We start from the raw sequence: 27,790 nt of genomic DNA, 5'->3' as shown, positions 1-27,790 counted from the left end.
ACCACCCACGCACCCACCACCACCACCGCCGCTACCAACACCAGAGAATCAGTTCTCCTACCAGTGCTCTTGTTGTTCTCGTTGCTGTCGTTGTTCTTCTGCTACTTCTTTCTTCTTCTTCTTCGTGGTGTTCATCTTGCGTCCTCTCTACGCACTCAAGGTAACATTCTTTATTTGTCATCCAAAAGAAAGAAAAGAAGAAGAGAGGAAGAAACATTCTTACATCTTCTTTATATGTATTTTCCATTACTGATTACTCGTGCGATGATATCATTATGGTTTGCGAGGACATGTATTTGTTGGCAGAATTGTCACTATTGGTTTTATTCTAGATTTTTGTTTTAGTTGTTTCAGTTCTATTTGATTAATGGATGACTTAGTTTTGTATTTCATTGTTCGGAAGCTTGAGAATACTAGACTTGGCGCTTCAATGTAGTTTTGGAAGGAATGAGGAAAGAGGAAGAGCGATAGGATTCTGTGGTCAGAGAGTCCAACAGATTCCATTTGTAATCGGATAGAGGATACCTGTTGTTGTCTACCTATTTAAGCTACAAATTAGTTCGGTACAATGTGAGGTGTATAGGCGTTAGTTGGACTACAAATTATGTGTTCATTGTATATATCCTTATTTTGAAGTAAATTTGTGAATTCTGCCTCTCTTGAAGTTATAGTTATTTCTAGAATTGGCAGATTGCAGAGTCTTCGAAGTGTCCTAGTAGTACTTTAGTACCCCACCTTAAGAACAAAATTAAAGAGATATATAAAAGGGTCTGCGGCTCAATTGATTTGGAAGATTCATTGTCTGATTTACTATCCATTGGTTTCTGTAATTGATTTGGTTTCTCTTAAACTGATTCAGTTTTTCCAGTCCTTCAGCCTTTCACTTTTATGGAGTTAGAAAATCTCATACTACCTCTGGTAAACCTTTTTTTATTGTTACCATCTTCTTCTATTTTTGTATCATCCCGAGTTGTTGGAATTATATGTTCTATTCAACAACCATTTGAATTATCCACGTATTGAAAATTGTTAATATCTTCTCAATTCTGTTGATTATTCCTCATGATGAATGTATAAGGAAAAAACCAACCATAATCAACTGATAATAATCTGAGCAATTTGAGGAGATGGACCAGAAAATCAAGATCTTTCAGCAGATCTGGGATGCTATCTCCTTTGATGTCCGGGGCAAACTTGATCTTTCTGTTGGTTCTTGTTTGGATACCCACCCCTAGAAATAGGAATGTTGTTCTCTTTTGGGACCTCCCTGTCCAGTGTACTTGGCAGATTGAAGCACCCAGTGAGCTTGGTTGCTGTATAGTAGTTTTTCTCTATTTTATTTTCCTTCTGCCCTCCCTCTTTGGGGAGTTTATTTGTACTCATTTGGGGTAATTGAATATATGTTTTTACCCATCCAAAAAAAAATAAAAAACAAATAAAAAAAAAATCTAACACCAGGATGATGTGTATCAGTGGTACCTTTTTTATTGAATTGAAAGAGATAATAAGGAGAAAAATGTATTAGAAAATGAAGACAGATCCAAAAGGCTTCACAACTCACACACACATTTCTCAATCAAGGGAGTATCAGCAACCACATTGGATCTTGAACTCAGAGCAATCCATATTTTCAAAGAATTTGGAATGACACACAATCCAAAGCAATAACTGATGCAGAGCATAACCTTGAGATTCATCTATTTTTTTCATAAAAGATTCACCTATTCTCCCAAACTCAATAAAAAGCCATACATTAAGCAGCATTTTGTAACTTTTAGGGACTGGCCACAAAACCCCAAGTGAATCCGGCCATAACGAACTGCCACAATGAAACAGAAAAACCACATTGCAGAAATAGGTGAGCGACCGTCACCTCTCCTCATCCTTTCCATGTTGATATACATTGTTGTTGCCCTTACTTAGCAGCTCGAGCTTTTGGGATAAGCGGTTGTAACATGGTATCAAAGCAGGGAGGTCGAGTGTTTGATCCCTGGGAAGTGCAACGGGGTTTCCTAACATATTCTCCCCTCGGTGTCACATGATGGTGTTTCCACATGAGTGTGTGTCACATGTAGGGCCGTATGTTTACAGGCCTGCAGTGCGAGGTGTGTGTTGATATACATTGTTGTTGCCTTTACTTAACAGCTTGAGCTTTTGACATAAGTGGTTGTAACACGTCATGCACATATAACATTTAGCCAATCTAATTTCTCTCTTCATATTGCAGATCAGAGAGATGGATCTGCTAGTGGTGGGATTAATTTAAAGATCAAAGAAAAGATTCTGATCTGATGGTTGATACATACCAGATTTGATAATCAAGATAAGGGGAAATAGAAGGAAGAAGAGACAGAGAAAAGAGGACAGAAATGAGAGGGAAGGGCGAGGAGATTGTGGGAGACTAGAGAGAGAGAGGAGGGAGCTCGCAATGAGCGCAACCCTCGTGTTTACTTGCCACCGTTGAGTTTGGAACCTTGAACAGACTGCTGGTGATAAGCTGGAGGAAGGTGAGGATGACACCAATTTATCATGCCCCTCATGCCCTGGGCGACACATGTGCTACAATGGACGGGACAAAGGGTCGCGATCCTGAGAGGGTGAGCTAACTCCAACACCAGTTGGCGAAGTGGCATTAAGCATCCCTAGTGGTACAACAAGAGAGGTCGTGACCAATCCTCACATGAATTGCTAAGGGCACAATAAGTCCAACGTTGATTCCTTCAAACATTTCAATTGGACAAATACGTCCATAGTGACTAGGATGAATATCTTATATCCGAAAACTTGCAGTTCGTCCTGTTAATCCTCCAGGCGAGTGCCTTCGAATTGATCGGGTCATGTAGGAACAAGGTTCAAGTCTATAGTCGGTCTATTAGGATGCCTCAGCTGCATACATCACTGCACTTCCACTTGACACCTATCTTAAGGAACGAAAGAAATGGAATGCAATTGCATGCAATAGAAAAAAAAGGAAACATAAGAGATTGTTTTTTCCCATATTCTATCCACAGTAATAGAGACAGAAAATTCTTATTATGATTAAAGGGGTGACGGAGGGATCGTACCATTTGAGCTTTTTTTATGCTTTTCCAGAGATCTAGAGAAAACTTCAATCAATAGGTCGACAAGCCTCCCTTCCCGAAAGGAAGAGCGTGAAATTCTTTTTCCTTTCCGCAGGGACCAGGAGATTGGATCTAGCCATAAGAAGAATGCTTGGTATAAATAGATTAGAAAACGGATCTTAGAGTGTCAAGGGTTCGGCCAGGAGGATCACTTAACGCCTATATTTTTATATATATCATATATATATATATATATATATATATATAGCCTCAAATGGCCCAAAGGTAACATTTTCTCTCTTGACAATATCAACACAAAAATATCCACTCTAAAGGGTACCCTTTTCCCCAGATCTTCACCCTTTCTTTATCAATAACCAACCCATTAAACAATGTCATGAGTCATGACAAGATCTTACATCCTCCAAACAAAAAAAATCCACAAATTTGGAATCTTTATAGGTAATCATGAAATCCTCCAAGTCCCAATCATAGGATGTCTTTTCTTAGTGAGTGACCTTGTAGTTCGGTCCAACCATAACATTAATAGAAAAGGACTTACATAACATATAATCTAGCATATGAAGAAAGCATGATAGATATAAATTAGTGTCATATGGAAAAACAGGGCTAAAAATAACCTCTACATTTATGGAATTGCATACAATCGAGGAAAAAAGAAGGTAAAAAAGGGAGCCTGTTGGTGAGATCGGATTGACAGCCCATAATTGTAGCCATTCTAATCCTTATCTCAATCCCATTATAGTAGGGAATAAGATAGGATCAAAGTGTGATTGTAGTTTCCATATTAAACATACAAATCACTCTCATTGTAATCTATTTAAAGATAATAGAGTTCTCCCTAGAAAAACAAGTTGAGTGGGAGATTGATCAGTGGATGTAGGCTCTCAAGAGCTGAACCACGTTAATTCCCTGCCTCTTTCTTCTTTCTCTTCTTCTTCTCTATGCAGTTATTTTATGTGGAAAACGAGTATTGAAACATGGTATCAGAGCGGGTTCGATGTTACGAGGCATCTTCGTTCCTGAGTTTCTTTTGTTTTTAAGCTTTGGTGGGTTCCTCATTCTGGAAGACGAAGACCTGCAGAAGTTGAAATCTGATTCTGCATTTTTTATTCAAGTGGAAAGACCAATCTGGTTTCCACGTTTCAGATCCTTTTTTATTTAAGAAGACCTGCATTTTTTGGACCTGCGTTCTTGGTGACAATTGTTCCTTGTGGTTCAGTCCAAGAGAAAGGAACTTGGTGTTTTTTTTGGAGACGTCTGCTGCTTCTTCTATTCACAGATAAGTTTCTGCATCCTATATCTATATTGTGTTTTTTTACAATGGCTGATTCAAGTAAATCGAGCACCACCGAGACCAATAATCGACTAACGTCGATCCTCCTTAATGGCAGAAATTATCTGCCGTGGTCTAGAGCTGTTCTTGTGGCCCTTGGAGGGCGATCTAAACTGGGTTACATTAACGGAACCGATGTGGCTCCTGCCACTAATGATGCCAAATTTGGCGATTGGCATGCTAATGATAACCAAGTTATGACTTGGATTTTTCAATCCATGGAACCATCTATATATGAAATATTTGCTTATTCCGAGAACGCTAAGGCTCTTTGGGATGCTTTGAAGACTATGTATGGTCTTGAAGACAATGCTTCACGTATTTTTGAACTACAACAAGAAATTTTTCATAACTCTCAGACCTCTGGTCAGACATTTACTGAACACCTTGGCATTCTGAAAAAGAAATGGGATGAATTGCGGCAGTATCGACCCACCACTCAGGATGTTAAGGATTATATTCAACGGGAAGAACAGGACCGAGTCTTTCAGTTATTGGCCAGTATTCGGCCAGAGTACGAAGATCTTAGACGACAAATTCTCATGAATCTTGTTCTCCCATCTTTTGCCACGGTCTATGCCACCATACAAAGGGAAGAGACTCGACGTCGAGTGATGAATCCCGATTCCAAATCAGGGGGAGATTCGGCTGAAATCTCAGCCCATGCTGCTACCAACTCTTCAAAATCCCAATCAGCTTCCCAGCAAAATTCTACAATACAAGTCACCCATGGAAATTATTTTGGGACGTCCCATTAGCTTGTCTCATCTACGTGTTTTTGGGAGTGTGTGCTTTGTACATTCCCCTAGTGGGAAACTTGATCCTAGGGCTCATAAATGTGTTTTCTTGGGATATTCTTCCGTCAAGAAAGGATATAAGTGTTTTGACCCCTCCACTCGCAAAGTCTATTTCTCTCGTGATGTCATATTTGATGAGACTCGCATGTTTTTTTCTCACAGGGACCACCTTCAGGGGGAGACCGCATGTGGGGAAAGACCCGATTATAGTGATTACAGTGACCTTGATGTTGAAGCTGTCCCTATGCCAAAAATTGATAATAATGCATCCAATGAACCTCGTGATGGTGATGGTAATATTCATGGTCCAATCAGCCAGACCGAGGCTCATGCTCATGACCAAACTGGTCATACTGATACACCTACTGTTGATACAATTGGTGATGTAGGTGATCAAAGTGAAGCAACTTCTGTTGCACCACCTGTTCGCAGGTCTACTCGCATCTCTCAGCCATCGACCAGGCTTCGAGACTTCACCACATATTACTCCACTCGGTTTCCTATATAGGATTATGTGGGATATGACAATATTTCTCCCAAATTTAGGGCATTCTTATCTGCCATTGATACTCACAAAGAACCTGCAAATTTTCTTGAAGCAAAAAATTCCCCTGTTTGGCAAAAGGCTATGAAGGAAGAGCTAGAAGCACCCAGTAGAAACAACACTTGGAGCATTACTACTTTACCAGAAGGAAAACATTCTGTGGGTTGTCGCTGGGTGTATAAAATCAAATACAGGAATGATGGGTCTATTGAGCGCTACAAGGCCCGCTTGGTTGCGAAAGGGTACACTCAAACATATGGGGAAGATTACAAAGAGACCTTCGCACCTGTTGCGAAAATGAATACTGTAAGAGTTTTGATGTCTATTGCTGTTAATAATGATTGGCCGCTCTTCCAAATGGACGTCAAGAATGCATTCTTGCAAGGAGATTTGGAGGAAGAAGTTTATATGGATGTTCCCCCTGGACATCACTTGGAGCAACAATCTGGAGCTATCTGTAAGCTTAACAAAGCTATATATGGGCTTAAACAATCGCCACGTTCTTGGTATGAAAGATTAAGCACTGCTCTTGAAGAAGTTGGTTTCACAAAGGGAAAGTCAGATTCCTCGTTGTTTATTAAACACAATAGTAAAGGGACCATGGTTGTTCTCGTCTATGTCGACGATATTATTGTCACAGGTAACAATCTCCTGGAAATCGAGTCTCTGAAGCGACATTTAAATAAGGAGTTTGACATCAAAGATTTGGGGCAGTTGCGATATTTCCTTGGTATTGAAATTGCTCGTTCAAGTAAGGGCTTGTTTATATCTCAAAGAAAGTATGTTCTTGATCTCTTAAAAGAGACCAGGAAGTTGGGAGCCGCTCCTGCTGAGTCACCTATGGATTACAGTAGTAAATTTGTTGACAACTTGACCCCAGTAACAGACATTGGTCGGTTTCAGAGGTTGGTAGGAAAGTTAATCTACTTGACTATCACACGACCTGATATTGCCTACGCCATTAGCTATGTTAGTCAATTCATGCATGCCCCTACAGCAGGGCATATGGCTCTTGTTGATCGGATATTGCGATACATAAAGTCCTGTCCAGGACGAGGAGTGCTTATGGAGAAACATGGGCATGCTGAAATCATAGGGTATGCTGATGTTGATTGGGCTGGTAGCCCTTCGGACAGAAGATCCACTTATGGTTTTTGTACATTTGTTGGGGGTAATCTAGTTACCTGGAAAAGTAAGAAACAGAGCGTGGTGGCCAGATCAAGTGCCGAAGCAAAGTACAGAGCCATGGCCTCTACCACTAGTGAGTTGGTCTGGCTTCGATTGTTGGTTCAAGAATTGGGTTTTGGTACTCCAAATGTACCGATGAAATTATTTTGTGACAATCAAGCTGCCATTTATATTGCCTCAAACCCTGTCTTTCATGAAAGGACAAAACATATAGAAGTTGACAGCCATTTTGTGAGAGAAAAGGTGCAAGAGAAAATTGTTGAAATGCCCTATATTCGAAGTGAAGACCAGTTGGCTGATGTGTTTACCAAAGCTCTCTCCAAGTCTGTTTTTCAAGCCTTGATATCCAAGTTGACTTCAGATGGAATCTTCACTCCAACTTGGAGGGGGAGTGTTGGTGAGATCGGATTGACAACCCATAATTGTAGCCATTCTAATCCTTATCTCAATCCCATTATAGTAGGGAATAAGATAGGATCAAAGTGTGATTGTAGTTTCCATATTAAACAGACAAATCACTCTCATTGTAATCTATTTAAAGATAATAGAGTTCTCCCCAGAAAAACAAGTTGAGTGGGAGATTGATCAGTGGATGTAGGCTCTCAAGAGCTGAACCACGTTAATTCCCTGCCTCTTTCTTCTTTCTCTTCTTCTTCTCTATGCAGTTATTTTATGTGGAAAACAAGTATTGAAACAGAGCCAAATATTTTTTTTTTTAAAATTTAAATTTTTACAAATGTCAGTAATTGTTGATGATGAGAAATGCTTTCCATAATACCGTGCTGCTTTTCTAGTTAACGGTTGGTACCTCCTTTGGGTCATTGATGCATGTTGCAGCACATCTGGCGTCAGTGGCTATGATGATCTTGTGTATCTTATTGTCAATAGAAGCCTTCAATGCCATGTCTATGGCGTTGAGCTTGTTTAGGGCAAGTTGCTGATCAGAACTCACATACTTTGAGGTTTTGAGGACCCCGCCAAGCCCTCCACAGTTTATTTTGGGTTTGTTTGTATTTAGCATCCGGTCTTCTTACATAGGAGGCACATACTTGGAAGTAATGGTTTTCATAGAAATGGACTTTATTAATGCCCCGCCTCAAAGCCACACATTCAAAAGTTGTAGGTTTACCTGAGTGGCGCACAGCATGGAGTGTTGTAGTGATTTACAAGGAGGATGCAGCTGCCCTTGGTTATGTTGTTTTTATTGTTTTTGTTATCATTATCTGAGTAGAAATGGAACTGCTATTTTTAATGAATTGCTGACTTATTGTGGTGCATGTTTTAGTTGGAAACAGAATAGACATAATTTTTCTTCACAGATGGCCTTCGATCTCTATGGTTAGTTTGTTGTTACTGGTATCTTATATCAGCTGTTGTTGTTGGTGGGTATTTTCATACATTGAAATAATAAGTAGTGTTCAGTCTTGAGGATGATGATGTTTTTCATTTGCTTATATGCATGTGCTGGATATAATTTTCAGTGATTAAGTTGTTACAAGTTACTTTTTCCTTACTAATTCTTTTTTGTTTGGTCAGATGAAAGAATGAGACAGTTCTGGGAAATCATTTGAGTCTCTGTTTAAAAATATTTTTGCGGTATCCTCTTTCACCTACCAGCTTATGTGAACCGGTAGGTCTATCATCCATAGGGGACACGTACTGAATCCTCTTGGACATTGTGCATGTCTGTTCCTGTGGCCTTTGCTGATAATGCAGAAAGGGAACTTTCTTGTGCAGAACGAACAAGATCTCTTGATGCTATTTCATTTAGTAGCAAAGAACACCAAGTTATAGTAGGTAATGGGCAAGCTGCTCATGCAACTTTTGAAACCTCTGGAGGGAATTAGAGTTGATGAGCTCTTTCTTCCTAATGGAGAATCTTATTCTGGGTCATTACTTGGTAGCATGCCAGAAGGTTCTGGGAAATATGTATGGTCAGATGGCTGTGTATATGAGGGTGAGTGGAGAAGGGGGATGAGGAATGGAAGTGGGAAAATCCAATGGCCTTCTGGAGCAGTTTACGAGGGTGCATTTTTTGGTGGCTATATGCATGGTACAGGGACATATATATATTGGACCTGATAAAGTAGTCTACGAGGGACGCCGGCGGTTGAATTTGAAACACGGTTTGGGGTGCCAAACTTATCCCAATGGAGATGTCTTTGAAGGATTCTGGATTCAGGGAGTTACTGAAGGGCTTGGTAAGTATACCTGGGCTAACGGAAATGTTTACTTGGGCAACATGAAAGGAGGGAAAATGTCTGGAAAAGGAACTCTTACATGGACAAATGGGGATGCATTCGAAGGAAGCTGGTTGGATGGAATGATGCATGGATTTGGAGTTTACACCTGGAAAGATGGTGGGTGCGATACGTTGGACCAGGGGTTTAAAGGACGGCAAAGGAACATTTTATCCAAAAGGCAGCAAGTTTCCAGCTGTGCAAGAGCTTTATCTTAATGCTCTAAGAAAGCGAGGGCTGTTGCCGGATCTCAGAAAACAGAACATTAATGCTTCACACATCCGTCATGCTTCACTGGATATTGGGGATGTTAAAGGTGGTGAGAAACAGGTTTCATATCGAGGTTCATCTGATAAGCTTCCCAAAGCCAACCTGCTAAATTTGGATCAATCTCAATCTAAGAATGTTTCTTTGCAAAGACGCTGGAGCCTTGAGGTATCCATTGAAAAAGTAATTGGACATGATTTATCTTTGAGTTCAGGAGAATCTGGTTTAGAAGGTAATGAAAAGGAGACTGACACAAATCCTCCAATACTGGAACGAGAATATATGCAAGGTGTTCTGATTAGTGAAGTTGTACTTAACTATAGTTTTTTGTCAGCATCCAGAGGAGCAAGAAGAAGACAAAAAACAACTTGCCAAGGAGGTGAAAAAACCTGGTAAAACGATTATCAAGGGTCATAGAAGTTATGACTTAATGCTCAGCTTGCAGCTTGGAATCAGGTATATTCTTTTATTGACCTTTCGTAGTTCTTATTTCTATCTGTTTGGAACTTTGGATGAGCAACATGCAACTTGTATCCATTACGAAGTATCAAGCAATACAAGTATGCCTATATATATATTATTAAATTCAAAATGTATTTCAATGCCTTGAATATTCTTTGTACAATAAACTATATATAATGCATGACAATAAATGGAAGGTGATGAATCAAGGAGATAGGGTTGCCATGCAAGGCTTGGATTCATATCAATGGACTACCAATAATAACTCTTGAGAGATGTCACATGTGATAAATGAGCCATGCACCGTTAAGGAAGGTTGGTGAGGTAGATGCCATGGCTGTCCAAGATTGGAGTTACCAAACCTGGTGGATCACAATCTGACAAGTCAATCTTTGATATATGACATGTGATCCAAGGTGAGGGATTCTCTGCTGTCCAATGGGAGAAAAGATTCTCTATTGTCCAATACACCCCCTCAAGGTGGAGGTGCGATGGCTCGGATTTTCAGCTTATCACGAAGAAATACAAACCGGTTTGAAGATAGGCCCTTGGTCATAATATCGGTGATCTAATCAATGGTGGAGATGAAGCGAACATGGAGTTCCTTTTTGGCGACCTTGTCGCGAACAAAATGGAAGTCAATTTCAACATGCTTTGTACGCTCATGAAATACCAGATTAGCGGACAGATATGTAGCTCCAATATTATCGCACCATAGCATGGGTGGCTGAGTGAGGGGAATGCCCATTTCTCCAAATAGAGATTGTAACTAGGTGAGCTCGGCACATGCATCGGCCAATGCCTTGTATTCCGATTCAGTGGATGATCGGGCCACAGTCTTTTGCTTCCTAGAATTCCATGAAATGAGGTTCGGACCCATATAAATGGCATATCCACCTATGGACTTATGATTAGTATCATCCCCCGCCCAGTCGGCATCAGTGAATGCTTGTAGATTTTGGGAGCTAGAGCGTGTAATGGAGAGCCCATAATGTTTTGTGTGCTGGAGATATCGTAGGATGCGCTTGACCATGGACTAGTGATCATCACTGGGAGCATGCATGTACTGACAGGCTCGATTAACAGAGTAAGTAATGTCTGGACGAGTCAATGTAGCGTATTGTTACGCTCTAACTATGGACCTGTACTTTGTTGGATCAGTAAACAGGGCACCCCCTGTGGAGGATGCTTTGACTGAGGTAGCTATGGGAGTGAGAACCGGTTTGCAACCACTCATCCCGACTTTGTCAATCAGATCTTTGATGTACCAAGCTTGGGATAGAATCACCCCCGTGGTTGTATATATTGCCTCAACACCCAAAAAAAAAGGTTCAAGCAGCCCAGATCAATGATGGCGAATTCAGATGCAAGATTTGCCAATAGCCTAGTAATATGTGAGGGGTCATTACCAGTGACCAAGAGGTCATCCACATAAACAAGGACATAAGTGATCTTCATCCCTTGTTTATAAATGAATAAGGATGTGTCTGTCTGAGACGGGGTGAAACCCGAGGAGACCAAGAACTAAGATAATCGTTGAAACCAGGCCCGTGGTGCCTGCTTAAGCCCATATAGGGACTTATGAAGGCGACATACATGATTGGGCCGAGATTGGTCTTCAAACCCCTGTGGTTGTGTCATATACACTTCCTCATCAAGGATGCCATGAAGGAAGGCATTTTTAATGTCCAGTTGGCGAACAGACCATCCATTGGAGATGGCAAAGGAAAGAACTGTCCGAATGGTTGTGGGTTTGATGACGGGACTGAAGGTCTCATCATAATCAACCCCGTGCTGCTGATGGAAACCCTTGGCCACCAACCTCGCCTTGTAACATTCAAGAGAGCCATCTGCTTTTCTCTTAATCTTGTATATCCACTTACAGCCAATTAAATTCATGTTAGGAGTACGTGCAACAAGAGACCACGTGTTATTACGTAATAAGGCATTAAATTCCTCGGACATAGCAGAATGCCAATGGGGGTCACGGCTGGCTTGGGTGTAGGTTGTAGGTTCAGCTGGCATGGAGGATGATAGGTTGGCGTGAAGAGAGGATGGTTGAGGCTCGGTGAGGGCATGAATGTCCATTAACAGCCTTGTGCGACGTGGGGGACTGGGTGGCGGTGTAGATGTGGGAGCCGTGGGTGAGGGTGTTAATGGTGGGGCTGTGGAGATGGCGGGTGGGGGATCAATTGGGTTCGGGGGTTCAGGTATTGGTGGTGGTGGGACATCCAATGGTGGTAAAGGGTTTGGTTGTAATGGCAAAGATACCCATGGGGTGATGAGTAGTGGTGATTGTTGTGGAGGACATTGGGGCTGGGATGTCCTAAATGGAAAAACATTCTCATCAAATCGCACATGGCGGGCAATGTAAATTCTATTGGTCTCAATGTGCAAGCATCTATAGCTAGAGTGAGCGGGGCTATAGCCCAAGAAAACACATGGAGCAGAGCGAAATTCCATCTTATGATTGTTGTAGGGGCAGAGGAAAGGGAAACAGAGACATCCAAAAGTCTTTAGAAATGAGTAATCCGGCGGATTTTGAAACAAGATTTCAAGAGGGGTTTTATTATGAGTTACTGTGGAAGGCATTCTATTAATGAGATACACAACGGTCTCAAAAGCATAGTCCCAAAAAGTATGAGGAACAGAACCATGAGCAAGTAAGGTTAGGCCGGTTTCAACAATGTGACGGTTGCGGCGTTCGACCGCAAGTTGTTGCTCATGGGTATGAGGGCAGGACAACCGACGTTGAATGCCAAGAGAGGCAAAGAAGGGAGCAAGAGGACGATACTCACCCCTCAGTCGGTTTGAACCACTTTGATTTGGCATGAAAATTGATGTTCCACAAGTAATTAAAATTGCTTAAAAGTGGAGAAAACTTCCGATTTGGCCTTGAGTGGAAAAAACCAAATATATTTGCTAAAATCATCCACAAATAACATAAAATAACGATGTCCCAAAGATGATAGAGTGGGGGATGGACCCCATACATCACTAAAAATTAATTGTAAAGGAGAAGTGCTTCTAGAATGAGTTTCCCGTAAAGGAAGGCGACAGGGCTTGCCCAATTGATAGGCAGGGCATAAATATGGTGATTTAGGAATTTTTGTGTCACGCATAATAAGCCGGAGAACACGGTCATGAGGGTGACCCAACCGGTGATGCCAAAGAGCGTAGGATGACTGAACAACAAAATGAACAGAAGGATTCTGCAGCTTAGATGATTGAATGGAGTAAAGACCATTGTTACTCGGCCCCAAAAGAAGAGTGTGCTTGGACCTCTGATCCTTCACACAAAAATAAGATGCATGAAATTCAAAGAATACATCATTATCAAGAGCGAATTTTTGAACTGAAAGTAATGATTTTGTAAGATTAGGAACATGTAACACATTAGATAAAGAAAGAGAACGAGAAGGAGATGAAAGAACGGACCGTCCAATATTTGAGATGGGAAGGAATTTACCATTGCCAAGCATGAGTTCATTGTTACCTTTGTAAGGCTCATAGGACGAGAACGCTTGAAGATTTGGTGTAGCATGATGACTGGCCCCTGTGTCGGCTATCCATTGTGGATGGAGAGATGGGTTATGGGGTGGCGGATATGAATGAGTGGTGTAATGGGCGTGAGGGGTGGGTGGTTGGGTGGATGGAGAAGGGTAATAGGTGGTGGGGGTATTATTTGGTCGGTTATAGGACTGGTAGTGACTTGGGGTGGGTACAGGCGGTTTGGAATTCTGCCTATGATTTTGATGCTTGTAATAGCACGTGTCTGCTTGGTGATTGGTGAGGCTGCAAATGGTGCATGGACTATAAGCGAAAGTATTGGATCGACCAAACCCAATTGGCTTTGTGGGAGGACCATGACCACCATGGCCACGCCCCCTTGAGTTACCACTGCCAGCAGGTGAAGTGTGCTAGCCACGGCTTTGCTAAGCAATGTTGGCTGATGCAGCAGCTGCCGGGTCAATGATGGCCTGGCAAGCTGTTTGTAGATGTTCATGGCTCAGAAAAAGACTCATCAACTCCGAGTATGGAATGGGATCAGAACGCCCCATAAGTGTGGGAACCATAGCCTGAAAGTCTAAGCAGAGGGCTCTAAAAATATGAATGTTGAAGTTTGCTGATGGTAAGGGTTTGCCTGCCGCAGCAAGCTCATCAGATAGTGCCTTGGCACGTTGAAGGAATTGTGTGATAGTTTCATCAGGTTTTTGAAATGGATTTTGCAGCTCCACATTGAGAGATAAGAGGCGTGTGGTGGAGGCAGAACTATATGCATTATGGAGGGCATCCCATAGTTCTTTGCTTGTGTCACAGTCAACCGCAAGAGGGAGGGCTTATTCTGAGAGAGAGGAAATAAGGATGCTCATAATTGCTGCATCTTGTTCCATCCAAGTCTCGGCAAGAGCAGACTCAGAGGGACATGGCTTAGTTCCATTAACATAGCCATAATATCTATGACCTTTGAGAAATGGCAGGACTTGAGTCTTCCAATACACATAATTGTTAGATGTGAGTTTGAGAGAAAGCACATGATGAGGATTAGATGAGATAGAGATAGTAGTGGTAGTCATGGCAGTGGTGGTGTCACCCATATTGAGAAGAGAGGTTGAAGGAGGGACGAAAAGATGGGGTGGTGGAGGGATCAAATTCTTTTCTTTTGAGTGCTTAATGGAGCATTTGGCTCATGATACCATATTAAATTCAAAATGTATTTCATTGCCTTGAATATTATTTGTACAATAAACTATATCTAATGCATGACAATAAATGGAAGGTGATGAATCAAGGAGATAGGGTTGCCATGCAAGGCTTGGATTCATATCAATGGACTACCAATAATAACTCTTGAGAGATATCACATGTGATAAATGAGCCATGCACCATTAAGGAAGGTTGGTGAGGTAGGTGCCATGGCTGTCCAGGATTGGAGTTACCAAACTTGGAGGCTCACAATCTGACAAGTCAATCTTTGATATATGACATGTGATCAAAGGTGAGGGATTCTCTGCTGTCCAATGGGAGAAAAGATTCTCTACTGTCCAATATATATGTAGGAGAAGTACTTTTGATGCGTAAATAATGTATGAAAAATTGCTCTCTGACATCCTCATGGTGTGATAATTCTTGGAGGGCTATAACCCAATCTATTAGCAGTGATCTCATTCCCCACAAATCTTGAGCAACTTTGTAGTAAGGTAGATTAAAGAGAAGGTTTGTTCATTTTTATTAAGATTTGAACTCCAAACTTGTTTTGTCATTTGTGGCAAGCTATTTATATTGAAACATATTAAATAATATTTGGAAGCATATCTATGTACCCTTTCTATGATGATGGTTTCAATGGTAAATTACAGACAGAAGAAGAGCACTTGCTGTGGTTTTTTCCTGTGTCAGCAACTACAAAAATATATATTCATTTCATGAAAAAGGTGCAAGTACAAACTGCCCTAGAAAGGGCAGTTGGCCCATTTTTTTGTTAGCTGGGGTCATTGGACCCCTCCTATCCGGATTTGTAACCTTATAGGATTTTGGCAGTTAGTCTCCCTTATAAGGAGGGAACTTTATGCGTCAGTATGACTTCTTGGTTACTATTTGAACCATTGTGGAGGAGAGGAATAGTAGGATGATTGGAGGTTAGGAGAGATCCTCCTAAGTGCATGATCATGATACTTGTAGATGGGCTTCTACCTTGGAAATTTATCATGGATTCTCTATTGCGTACTTATGAGACATTGAGATGTTGCAATGTTTTCTAGACAGACTCTATGCCAGATTCAGCATATACCATAGTTGTCAAGGCGCTGCGTAGCCATCCAGGCGCCTTGCACGCCTTGGTCACCTTGCGTCTAGTCCCCCTCCAATGCCTTGGGTTGCTTTGCATCTAGTCCCCTCCAGTGCCTTGGGTCGCGTAGACACTGTGACAACTATGTACTCAGGCTAGGATGCTTGTTTACATTACTAAGAAAAAGATGGGGTGGAGGGAATTAGGAGCTTGGTGGCTAGTGGTATTCCCAAATAGTACAGAAGGTTACTAATGGTGTCATTATGTTAGTTATAAGAGTTTTAGTTATCTTATTTATATGTTGTTGGATTCAGTTGTACTTCTGTAATTAAACAAAACCTGGCCTTGGGGTTGGGTCCAGACATGATGTGGGTTTGTGGTTTTATTTCCTGCAATTGGGTCACTTATGGCTCTACTGTAGTTTGTTGGTTTGGATCAATCAGTTTCATTAATAGGGTAGTCTTGTCTTTTGAAGATTATCCATAAATATGATGTGGGATTGTGGTTTTATTTCCTGCAATTGGGTCACTTATGGCTCTACAATAGTTTGTTGGTTTGGATCAATCGGTTTCATTAATAAGGCAGTAATCCATAGATATTTAGCTTGTAGCCTTGTACAATGTTGTTATTTCTCAAGATGCAAGCACATTGAACCCTAATTGTGTGATTGCCTACACATCATCTTCTTTTTCTAATTACCAAAAATTTTCTGTTACTCCAACCAATGGTACTGAGATATTCATCTACTCAAATCACTGAAGTATTCAAACCCCAATCAAATCATCACATGTTAGAGCCTAACAGCCCCATAATAAAAGCTCGGCCACTACAGAGGAAAAAAAAATCTCTTTTGCTTCAGGCCTGGAGAAATCATTCTTTACATGAAAAACCAAATGGGGAGTACACTCTATTACCAGAATGGAGGAATAGGCAAGGGAGGAAGAAAAGGGGTGACATCAACAACCTTTTCACTCCTATTATTCTCCTCCTAAAGAGGACACTGATGAGGAGTAAAGAAAGGTACATATTCAAAGGTGATATCTTTGGAGAGAAGCCTCTGGAAAGAGGGATGATAGCACTTATACCTTTTGATAGAAGAGGAACACCTAAGAAATAGGCATTTGAGGGCCTTGGGGTCCAATTTAGTCTGGGCAGACTTATTAACATGGACATAACAGTCGCACCTAAACACCTTGGGGGGAAGAGAAAAAGCAAAAACCTGAGGAAGACAAGGTTTCCAAAGGGGATTTGGAACCAAAGAGCTTAGTGGGCATGCGATTGATTAAGAAAGCAGCAGCAAGAAGGGCATCAGACCAAAAAGTCTTAGGGATATGCATGCCAAATAGTAGTCTCCCAGTGACTTCCAACAAGTGGCGATTTTTTCTCTTAGTTACCTCATTTTGTTGGGGTGTGTCAACAAAAGCAAGCTGATGGATAATGCCATTGTCTGAAAAAAAGTTTTGGAGTCCACCAACCACCATACATGTATTCCCCCCCCCCTTTATCAGAACGAACAATTATAATTCTAATATCAAATTGAGTACAAATCATTTGATAAAAATTGTTGAAGGCATCATCGACATCACTCTTATGTTTCATCAAAAAATTTCAAGAGGATCAAGAATAATCATCAACAAATAAAACAAAATAATGAAAACCAAACAAAGAAGTAATGGGAGCCGGTCCCCAAACATCAGAATGCACCATATGAGAAGGAGCAATGATTCTATTACCATGATAGGGATAAGAAGAACGACAATGTTTAGAAAAAATACATGGTTCACATTGAAAAACATGGGAAGAAGAAAGAAGAAAACAAGTGTGGTTATTGTTTTTTCATAGCAACAAAGGAAGGATAGCCTAAACGTTGATGCCAAAACATCACAAAATCCACAGTACTGCTGTCACTACGTCCACACACATAGGATTGAGCTATGGGCAAAACAGATGTACGTGGCTCAAGATGGTAGAGTCCTTTCTCCTCACGTCCCTTGCGTATAATCCTCTTCATCATCAAATCCTGAAAAAGACAATGAGAAGGAAAGAAGGTGACATAACAATTCAAGGATTTGGTTAGATGACTTATATAAGAGAGTAGGGGACATGAAGAACAAAGTCAAGGGAAATGGAAGAAGTGACATGAACACTATTTTACTGGAAATAGAAGAAAGGGAACCGTTAGAAACCCTAATAACCCTATCAGAGCATACAGAGTATGAATTATAACACTGAGACATACCACTCATGTGATCGGTAGCGTCAGAGTCAATGACCCAAGTAGCAGTGGAAGGTGAAGATGTAGAGACCTCAAGGCTGAAGCCAAAGCATTTGGCACTGTAGGTGTAGTAGAATTGTAGAAGAGCTACCCAACTATGACATCACCCTACGAAATGCTACAATATCCTCTCGAGTAAGGGAACTATGGTTTGTCTGCAGTCCAGATGGGTACCTTATAGGCTCAGTTGCAACCGTCATAGTGTGGGCTCTAGCTCCCCCTCTCCAGCCACCACGCATACTACGGGGACGGCCATGAAACACCTAACACCTCTCTCTAGTGTGCCCGTATTTCCCACAATGGTCACACACAAGTCTATCTCTGTCATCCCCATGGGGTTACCCTAGGCCTCTTCCTCCACCTCACCAGTCTCTATGGGAGGTAGAGGTAAGTGCAGATCTCTCCAAGGATGATGCAGTCTCCATGGCCATTCTTATAGGGTCCTCACTTTGCAAGTGGCTACATACTTCATCTAGAGAGGGAAGGTAACCAGCCCAAAATTTGTACTCGGATTGGTTCATATTCCGGGTTCAGCCCACCAAGGAGAATCAAGATACGTTCCTTCTCAAGAGTTCTAAATACCTTTGCTTCATCCTCAGGGTTGGACAATTAAAGGTCCCTATAGTGATCATACTACTCCCAAAGGCCAATAACAGTGTTATAGTACTAAAAAATAGTCTTGTCTCCCTATTTCATTGTGATGACTTTCTGAAGGAGTTGCTAGACCTTTGTCGAGTCACCTACTTGATCAAAAGTCTTAGAAACACTGTCCCAAATGTCTTTGGCAGTTTTCTTTCGTATAAATCTCCTTCCAATCTCAGGCTTCATAGAGAAAATCATCCAAGTCATAACAGTGGAGTTCTTTGTCTCCCAGTTCTAATATGTTAGAGCACTCGAGTTAGGAGCTTGAATGGTGCCTGCAATATATCTTAGCTTCCCCCGACTCCTCAGGGAAAGCTTCACCGAATGACCCAGCTTAAGTAGCTGGTGTTGTCCAACTTCACAATGGAAATCTGGGTATTAAGGTTTTCAAGGTCATTTGGGTAGGATGGGAACTACTTGAAGCACTAACCGAAGCATCTGCATGTCCACTGACTTCAGACATAATGCAAGAGTACTCTTAAAAATATGGGAATGATATCCAAACCAAGTAAGGAGTACACACTCAACCCAAACACACATTCCGAGTACACAAGAAGAAAATCAACAAGAGGAAACAAGCACCAAACTTGAAAAAACTCCACTCAAATATACCCTTCCAAGAGTAGCACCATCTCATGGCAACTCAAAAAATCCATACAACATAACTCATCAACACAAGTAAACTAGGAACACCATACTCAATATTTCAAGAGCAAAAAAGCAGAGAGAGAGGGAACCAGGTGGTTTCTGCCCTTTGTTGGGATGATCTTCAATCGACCATTTCTTCACATGAGGGCTCCTTTGATGCTCCTATAGTCTTTATCCAAGATTTATCTCATGAAATCTTCAACCTTTTTACATGGTAACCTCTTCCTTAGAAACCCTTTATAATCTAGGGTTCCAAAGAGAGGAAATGGTAGTGAAAGATTCGAAGTACGACTCTCAAACCAAGACTGTGAGTGCTCTGATACCAAGTTAGAATTCAAGGAGCGTAAGCGAGTAAGAGAAGAGGAGAAGGTGAGGTTAGGGAGAAGAAAGAGAAGAAGAATATGGTAGCAAGTTGTGGGAGAGTGATTCACTTACTCTCCCCTATATTGATTCACTTAAGCAGTAATGAAAATGAAATTACATACCTGCCCTTCATGCTAATATAAGATAGCTAAGAGAGATAGAAAGGTAAAAAAATAAAAGAACAGTACACATAATATGTCCTAGTACCCAAACTACTCATATTACATGAACTCTAACAAAAAGTGCTGAAATACTCGTTCAAAGATTTGCCCCCTTATTTGAAGTTAAACATTTTCTTATATAAGTCATAAGTCCGAGACATATTCTTTACCTGAGAAAAGCTTTTCTATAATTCATCCTAAACTCCTTTTGCAGTGGCGTAGAACATGACATTAACGGCAATAGCGGGATCCAAACTGTTCCACAACCATATTTTAATGATGGGATTCTCATGCATCCACTCCTAGTAGGCTGTGACCACAGAGGGATCTTTAGATTCGGCAGAGGGTGGTTTAGATGTGAGATACTACATCTCCCTTTAGCATGAATATAAACCTGAACGGCTTGAGCCCATAATAAATGATTGGAAACTTCATTGAGTTTAATGGTAGTAATTTGGACATAACATTGTCCGAGGGCGATTGGGATCAGCCATCATGCATACTGGGAAACAACTGGCTAAGACAGCCAATAAGAGAAGTCGATAGGGCCAGGTAATGATGCAGATCCAAGCCTCCATGAGTTGAAGAAGCCCCCTTGATCATAGGGTTTTAGTAGGAGCCTTAGACTAGTTTATACTTAGTTTATTTCAGTTATAGTTTGGTTTTTTTTTTTTTTTTTTTTTTTTTTGTTTTTTTTTTTTTTTTTTTTTTTTTTTTTTTTTTTTTTTTTTGTTTTTTTTTTTTTTTTTTTTTTTTTTGTTTTTTTTTTTTTTTTTTTTTTTTTTTTTTTTTTTTTTTTTTTTTTTTTTTTTTTTTTTTTTTTTTTTTTTTTTTTTTTTTTTTTTTTTTTTTTTTTTTTTTTTTTTTTTTTTTTTTTTTTTTTTTTTTTTTTTTTTTTTTTTTTTTTTTTTTTTTTTTTTTTTTTTGACTTAGTTTTATTTTTAAATCTTTAATTGAACTGGTTCAAATTGGTTGCATCCAATTGGTTCAATTTAAGTTGGCCTACTTTAAGTTAGTCTCTTTTATTTTAAGTTATTTGAGGTAGATAAGTCTTTTTACCTTTTAAGGTTAAGTTATTTTGAATTAGCTACTCCCTTCCACGATTTATGAAGGAGAGTGTGAATTGTTTTAGGATTTAGGCCCTAGGCCTCTTTATATTAGTAAATCATGGGAGAGGCTCCCTCACAATTTAGTTTTTTTTTAAAAATAATTCGTTTGCTATTGGCTACTGCTGCTGCTATTTTTCTCTTCTGAGATTGTCTTGTGAGTCATATCAAGACCTCCCTTGTGAGTCATAGCAAGGTTGAAGGGCTAGTGGATCTCCAATGACTCCTTGTATCTTGTAGATCGAGAGGTTCTTCTTCAAAGCTGTCTTCAAGGTTGTTGCCATTGAAGATCTCCTTAAAATAGTAAGTTATTTACTGTTTCAGTATTCCCCTCTTTTTCTTAATCCTCCAACCCAAACCTCACCTGCCCTAATCGATCCACATTGTCTCATCCATTAAAATCCCATCGATCCCCATAAACCCTAATTGTTCTAAATTCTGTCCGGCCTTGTTCCTCCATCCAATCTCAACCAACTTTCAACCACAGCCCCCTTTCATCTCCTCCTCCACTCGACCTAACTTGCAACCCCATCCAACTACTCAAACCCTAATCTACATTGTCTCAGTAAAACCCTAAAAAACCCTAAATCCTTCCTAGACCTAACTAGCCATTAGAATCATGCCATATTACGACCGAACCTTCCCCCTAACCCCTCTAGCACTCGTCTAGAACCCCTGGTTACAATTCCATCTTAAAACCCTAATTTCTACTGTTTTCCTAAAACCCAAAACCCGAAACCCTAACCCTAATTTCTAAAAATTTTAAGGTAGGTTTAAACCTTGTTCAAACCTACCTTATTAGCTTCTCCTAGACCTACCCATTAAAACCATATACGATTTAACCCCATTCTCACAAACCTAACCCTAGATTTGACCTAAAATACTCCAATCTGCCCCAATCAGCCAGCACCTGTGTGAGGGTTTGATCTACCTGGCTCCTAGTAGGTCTTCTACCTATCTAGGACTACATTAGGTAAAGCACCTCTAGTCAGTAAACAAAAATCTGTTCCAACCAGCAACTGAAAACCTGATAGATATATCTCCAAAGGGCAAATGTTAAGCTTTCGATTACCTCTTCCACTAACTGTGAGATGCTGCCCATGATTCCTATCAGGGTGAAGGTCTTAATTATTTTCTTCCTTGTTGCTAATTAATCAATCCATTTGCATGAACTGAATTCACTCAATTGGGGTCTTGCCCATTCTCTTTTTCAGGCCCTTGTCTCCCTCCTTCTGTAAGGCCCCTTGTAAGTTGTTTGTTCCCCCCCCCTTTCTCTTTCCTTTGGCAACAAATTTTTTATTCATCCAAAAAAAAAAAAAAAAAACACAATTGAAGCATTGCAGGATCATGTCTCTAATCTTGTGTTTAGTGTGTATTGAGACACTTAGGGTGAACCTAGCTCTCACTACCTTTTGCAAGCTTGTTTTACACATTTCAGCCATTGAAAGACACCACTTCTCTGTTCCTTCTTAGTGGTTATTTGCTGGTCCTTGTTATGTTTTGGTATGTATCTTAGTTGCAGAGTTACATAAAAATCACTCACCTATTCACTAATTTAAATGTGATTTTTTATGTCATTGCATTCTTTTCCTTAATAAATTTACACTGGACAATGTTCATATATGATCAGGTATACTGTTGGGAAAATAACACCAATACAAAGACAAGAAGTTAGGGAATCAGACTTTGGTCCCCGAGCAAGCTTTTGGATGAATTTCCCCAGACAAGGGTCTCAATTGACACCCCCTCACCAGTCAGAAGATTTTAAGTGGAAGGACTACTGTCCAATGGTTTTTAGGTTAGTAGTTCATATCCATTTTGTGGAAATTTTGGGAAATGCTGAGGTATCATACTTACATTTATGCAATTATTTGTCCTACTTGAATTGTTCTCAACTAAATCGTATTTTGGTTCTATACATCCAGTATTGCTACAAGGGACATCATTTTTCTATATACAAAGGCCGTACAGTTAAACAACAGCTTTTGCAAATATCTGCTTCCTTTAATTTGCTAAGAGTCTATTATTGAAATGACTTCGTTTGAAAATTTATTTTTTATTTTCAATTTTCAATCTCTATTTGAAAATCTTGAGCTGTTCAATGTATCAAACCTGGGCATGTCAGAAGTTTGTGCCATCTTACCAAGATCTATTTTCTTTGGTGTTCTTTGTCTATCTGAAATAAAATATTGTTTCTAGACTTAATTCTATGACATCATGGTTGTTATTTCTCCTCACAATAGGATGCTCTCCTAGCAGAAACTTAAGAGAGTTGTTCAAGATTGATGCTGCAGACTACATGATGTCTATTTGTGGGAACGATGCTCTTAGAGAGCTCTCATCTCCTGGGAAAAGTGGTAGCGTATTTTTCCTGTCTCAGGATGACCGGTTTATGATTAAGACCCTCCAAAACTCTGAAGTGAAGGTGTGTATCTTCTAAACTGATATATTATACAAATAAAATTGCCTTGAAACATAAAAAAATTCAAACATTATGCCAGAAATTCAATAGCTTCCTAACTTTATTTCATATTATAAAAAGGTCAATTCATCTCAAGTCAAATAGGTTGAAATAATCAAATTAGATTTTCTGTCTTCCATATAGTTTGTGACGTCTGATGGATTTCTGTGTACATATTGATGTATTTTGTGTCTTGAGGTGAGCCTAATGTGCACTGCTTTTGTTTTTGAATGTTCAAGGAGAGGGTGTGGAGTGGTCACAGGGTAAGTTAGGTTTACCCAGAATGGCAAGCAAGAATCAGTCAGCTCCCAAACAAGGGATTTAACTTCCACATACTGAGAAAAGAACAATTACATGTGATGGTTGGATAGAAAACATACCAGTCTATCCAATTCCTATTTATCAAGTAAATCATTTAGACTAAGTAGACAGTTGCCTCCATTGGCTCCACATATTCAGGGAAGTGGCAGCCTGGTATCCAGACACCAGCAAGCAAGTTGGGTATTCCAAAATACTCAGCATCCTGCTCTGTTAGTGCATATACTCTCCCCTATGTCTTGGGCTTCTGACCTCTCTGTTTACCCTGGTTCTTCTGCTTGGACCATTCAGGACAATCTTTGATCATATGTCCTGTCTTTCTGCACTTAAAACAAACTTTCCCCCCCTGCTGTTCTGTACAGTCATTAGCATAATGTAGCATCCTTCCACACTTGTAGCACATCACCAACCCCTGACGACACTCACCTAAATAGGCCTTTCCACACTTGGGGCAATTTTTGGAAGGTTTCTTGCCTGAACCAGAATCCTGTCCCCCCTTAGCAGTACCACCTTGATAGTTGTTCAGTTTGAATTTCTTCCTTTGTTCATTTTCTTCAGGTTGGCTAACATCCTTACTATTTCTCTCTATAATCAGGGCTCGCTTTAGTACTTCACTATAAACATTAGATTGTGTTGAATTCTGTGAATACTGGCTTGAGTCAGAGTGACTACAGCCATCTTTATTTATAACAAAGAGAAGAACATTCTAGAAGGAGTACAAAGATAGAAATACCCTTATGACTATTCTACCCCTGAACCCATATTACAACTCCCCCTCAAGTTGGTGCATATATATCAAACATGCCCAACTTGCTAACAATAAGAAAAAATAACTTATTGCTGATCCCTTTGGTAAGGATATCAGCCAGTTGTTCACTAGACTGGATAAATGGAATACAAACTGTTCCCTATTCCAATTTCTTTTTGATGAAGTGCCGGTCAATCTCAACATGTTTGGTATGATCATGTTGGACCGGGTTGTGAGCAATGCTGATTGTTGACTTGCTGTCATAGTAGAGCCGCATTGGAAGATCAACATTCATCCCCAAGTCTTGAAGAAGCCCCTGGAGCCAGAGAAGTTCACAAATACCCTGTGCCATAGCTTAAAATTCACCTTTATCACTAGATCGAGCTACCACAACTTGTTTTTTGCTTCTCCAAGTAGTTAGGTTCCCTCCAACAAATGTGCAATATATGGATGTGGACTTCCTATCATTAGGACTACCAGCCCAATCTGCATTAGTGTATACTTCTATCCGGAGATGGTTATGTGAAGAATACAAGATTCCTTTTCTAGGAGAGGACTTGAGGTAACAGAGTATTCTGTGTGCTGCTTCCAAATGAGAAGAGTGAGGATCATGCATGTATTGACTGATAACACTTATAGCAAATGTGATGTCTGGTCGAGTATGTGAGAGGTATATCAATCGGCCAACTAGCCTCTGATAGCTACCCTTGTCCACTGGGTCACCTTCCTTACTCTGCAAATGTGTGTTGGGCTCAAGAGGGGTGTCTGCTGGTTTACACCCAAGCATCCCTGTTTCACTCAATAGACCTAGGGTATATTTTCTTTGGGAAAGAGATATGCCCTTAGCTGAATAGGCAACTTCAATCCCTAGAAAATATCTCAATCTCCCCAAATCTTTGACTTTAAATTCGGTGCCCAAATATGTCTGTAGCTTTTAGATTTCATGTGCATCACTACCTGTGATCACTATGTCATCAACATAGACAATCAAAATGGTCACCTGCTATTCCATCCTCTTAACAAACAGTGTATGGTCAGCATTGCTCTGCTTATACCTATAAGCAACCATAGCCTTATGGAATCGGCCAAACCAAGCCCTTGGTAACTGCTTCAGACCATAAAGAGCCTTCTTCAACTTACACACCTTTCCCTAAGTCCTTAAAGAGGTAAAGCTAGGAGGTATCTCCATGTAAACATCTTCTTTCAAATCTCCATGTAGGAGTGCATTCTTCACATCAAGTTGTTGGAGTTCCCATCCTTGATTCACAACACAAGAGATGATAACCTGCACAGTATTCATCTTTGCTACAAGAGCAAATGTCTCTTGATAGTCAATTCCTTGGGTTTGGGTAAACCCTTTGGCTATGAGTCTTGCTTTGTATCTTTCCACTGAGCCATCAGCCTTGTGCTTCACAATAAAGACCCATTTACAACCAACCAGTTTCTTTCCTAGTGGAGGACTTACCAAATCCCAGGTCTGATTCTTCTTAAGGGCAAGCATTTCTTCTTTCATCGTATCCTTCCATTTCTGTTCGACTATTGCTTCCTGCCAATGGTTAGGGATAGAAACAGAGGATAAAGAAGATACGAAAGAATGGAAAGTAGGAGTTAGAGAGTTATATAACACAAAGTTGGAAATAGGATGTTGTGTACAACTCCTTTTTGGTTTTCGAATAGCAATGGGTAAATCAAGACTGGGATCAAGAGGTGGTTTACCAGAAACATGACTAGGAGCAAGACTTGGAGTAGGAACAGATGCCGATTGTGTAGGGTCGGTGGTGGTGGTCTCTTTGTACCGAGGGCCATCCAAAGGAAAATTAGTTCCCCGAGTGTAAGTCTGCACATTAGTCTTCACATTATCTCCCCTTGCACTTATCGCTGTTGCTCAATCTGTCCCACTTCTTGTTCCTGACTTGTAACTCCATCTTCTAGTTCAATAGAGACATCCTCTATAGTAGGTATCTCAATGTCCAGAGGAGCAATCAGCGGGACTTCTTCACCACTTAGAATCTTCCCCTGCAGAGGGACCGACTGTTTAAAGTAAGCCTCAGACTCCCGGAAGATGACATCCATAGTGACAAACACCTTTCATGTAGGAGGATGATAGCATTTATACCCTTTTTGGGTAGCTGAGGATCACCTGGTTCTATCCCTTCACGTGACCTTCAATTGGGACCACTGCAACGACGATAATCCCATACACAGCCACCTCCAGAGCAGCAGCGAATGACGCTACAAGAATCCTCCTTTTCGCAATCGCATTTGACATTAATCAATGGTGATGACGAAAATGTTAAAGAAGAAAGAGAAGTAACGAATCCAATGGAATCAGATTGGGCGATCTCCATTAGAGAAAAGCTAGAGTAAGCCCATCAAGATCATGAAGCTGCCTCATGGGCCAAGTTCTGCATCTACCGAGTCCCACAGTACCTCTGTGTGGGCGACAATTACGGCAAGGCCGACAAGGCCTTCATCCCACAAATCGCTTCCCTGGGTCCTTACCATCACGGTCTAAAGAACCTCCGAGATATGGATTGTCACAAGTGGCGTTCTCTCTATCAGGTTCTGAATCGAACCCATCAAGACGTGAATCTTTACCTCGATTCTACCCGGGAGGTTGAGGAGAAGGCTCGAGCCTGCTATGAAGGACCAATCTCTCTTAGCAGCAACGAATTCATGGAGATGATGGTTCTCGATGGCTGCTTCGTTCTCGAGCTCTTCCGAGGTGCCGCCGGGGGTTTCAAGCATCTGGATGGGATTTACCAAAAAAAAATAGAGAGGGGCGTGGAGGTGATTGGAAGCGGAAGGGAATAGCTAGGGTTGAGAGAGATTTGAGAGAATGAGAGAGGGGCGCGCGGGGAGAGAGATTTTTTTAATTTTGGTAAAGGCAGGGAGAGAGATTTGAGAGATTGAGAAAGGGGTGCACGGGTGACTGGAAGCGGGAATGGATTTTTTTTTTCTTTTTGGTAGGAAGAAGCGGGAAGGGAATGGGGCTCGGGTTTAAGGCGGGAAAGAAAAAGATATTCAACACAATTTATATTGAGAATTGATCATCTTCATGTACGTGCAGACGAATGTACATCTCATAGCCAATCACATGTTTATTTTGAAGTTATAATTTAAGCTGAATTGTTCGGTTCAATTTTTTATTTATACGGTTCAGCTGGTTCTTATACTCGGTCCATATATTATAATATATAATATATAATATAATCTATTATACTATAGTATAGTATATAAAATCTAATAATAATTCTAGTAATATAAATATGTATATATATATACTATAATATATTAGTATTATAATATATTAATATACTATAATATATTAATGGGAAAGAGAACGCTACCTTGTCTCGTCCA

The 27,790-nt window shown here is 40.4% G+C and overlaps 1 pseudogene; it reads left to right on the top strand.

Annotated features, from left to right (window-relative positions):
• The first annotated feature begins 48 nt into the window (after positions 1-48).
• On the top strand, positions 49-23,569 carry LOC122651543 (annotated as a pseudogene).
• Positions 23,570-27,790: the final 4,221 nt, after the last annotated feature.

The sequence above is a fragment of the Telopea speciosissima genome, chromosome 2 (genome assembly GCF_018873765.1).
Source record: "Telopea speciosissima isolate NSW1024214 ecotype Mountain lineage chromosome 2, Tspe_v1, whole genome shotgun sequence".
Taxonomy (NCBI): Eukaryota; Viridiplantae; Streptophyta; class Magnoliopsida; order Proteales; family Proteaceae; genus Telopea; species Telopea speciosissima.
This window is presented reverse-complemented; position numbering and strand designations above follow the sequence as displayed.